A 1,814-nucleotide genomic window follows, 5' to 3' on the forward strand; every position below is an offset into this window, starting at 1 on the left:
AATAATAAATTACAAAGATCACCAAGGAGGGGTTTGGTAATACATGCTGATTTGTTTTATATGAACAGTTAGAAATCTATACAGAAATAATCAAGGGTAGTCTCAGGCTGCCTCTCCATTATCAGCCAGGCAAGCTTATTTTTAGACCATTTCTCTTTCATTGATTAGATGTAGGGTCTGGGAATACAAATAGATTTTAATGGTTTTGTAAGGCAAAACTGCCGGAGGGAAAATTCATGTGCCAAATACAAAATTTAGTACACCTGAAATATTTCTTGTTTATGTCTTTGTTGAAAAGGTTTCTGAAATGGATTGCTGGAGTCCATTTTCTTGGCTTGATAAGGCATTTTTAAAGTCAAGCTTAGATCTTATGTCTTTTAAAGAAGCTGTCATCATTCTAAATATCAATTACCAATATTAATTTTCACTTTTCAGAACTATCCTAATACTCAAGTCTAAACTAAATTCCTGTTTATTAAAAAATTTACCTTTACCTTTTTCCTCTGGTTCTCCCTCCTGCCCATTAATCTGAATAACAAGAAATCATACACATTTTTAAAACAATGGTTTAGGTATCTTACATGTATTTAAGCTAAATATATTCTTTTTGATTACTAAAAATGGTTGCATGAATAAAATGACCATTTCCTATAAGAGAGGGATTGCTGAATAATTAAACTAGAAGTCCTGGCAACATTAGGAAAGAAAAACTCCTGTTAGACTTGTGGAATCTATGTTCAAATGTGATTATCAACTTTTTATTTGTTTTTGTTAAAGACAAAGCAAACCCAAAAACCTAGCTTAAAAAAGGATTCTTATGCATGATTAAAAGTGGTAGTAATAAAATACGTATTGGTGGTGGTAAAGAATCCCACACGCACTCAAGATTGACATAACCTTTAACAAAGTAGAAAAACTTTTATTAGAACTGCCAATTCTAGGTTCAAATTTATGTCAAAGCACTTTACAGTACCATAATTAGTACAACTGAATTTTTTTTAAGCTTTAAAATGTCATTCATTAAATGACTTCAAATGAGACATTTGTGTTATTATTTGAAACAAGGATTTGTGTAAGTTTAGGTATCTTTGGTTTTGGTAAACTCCCTTCTTCCTAATTAGTGTGTATGTATCTCTTTCACATTTTCAGAATTATTTATCCCACAGCATGTTTTCTAAGTTCTATCTAGTAATTTTTAAACTTCAAAAATAATCTTCCTCTTCATTTAAAAACTTCCAAAGACTGTAATTGAGTGACTTTTTTTTTCCTTAGGTGAAGTACTTCAAAACACTTGCCACATCATCACAATGCTCTTTTGAATTAATATGGAAATCAGTAATACTCTTGTTAAAAGGTAGGGAAATTAAAGCATTGTAAAGTTCGGTTATGACCCAAGATAAGAGTACTACAGTAAAAAGTCTAGGTGTGCCTACTGCTGTTCCAATGTACTTATATTATTTGTATCACCTTGAATAAAATATAGCATTTAAAAATTCATAATGTCATAATGCTAAGTCTTCTGAGAAGGGCTGCATAATGTTAAATTTTAAAAAAAATTACCGGCTCGGTGCTAGTAGCTCAGTGGTTAGGGTGCTGGTCACATATACTGGGACTGGTGGGTTTGAACCCGGCCCAGGCCTACTAAACAACAACAAAAATAGCCGGGCATTGTGGCAGGTGCCTGTAGACCCCAGCTACTTGGGAAGCTGAGGCAAGAGAATCAAGAGTTTAAGGTTGCTGTGAGCTGTGACGCTACGGTACTCTACTGACGGTAACAGTGAGACTCTGTCTCAAAAAAAAAAAAAATTACAAGC

Source organism: Otolemur garnettii, unplaced genomic scaffold (assembly GCF_000181295.1).
Source record: "Otolemur garnettii isolate 467f Iridium unplaced genomic scaffold, OtoGar3 scaffold00132, whole genome shotgun sequence".
In the NCBI taxonomy this organism is placed as follows: domain Eukaryota; kingdom Metazoa; phylum Chordata; class Mammalia; order Primates; family Galagidae; genus Otolemur; species Otolemur garnettii.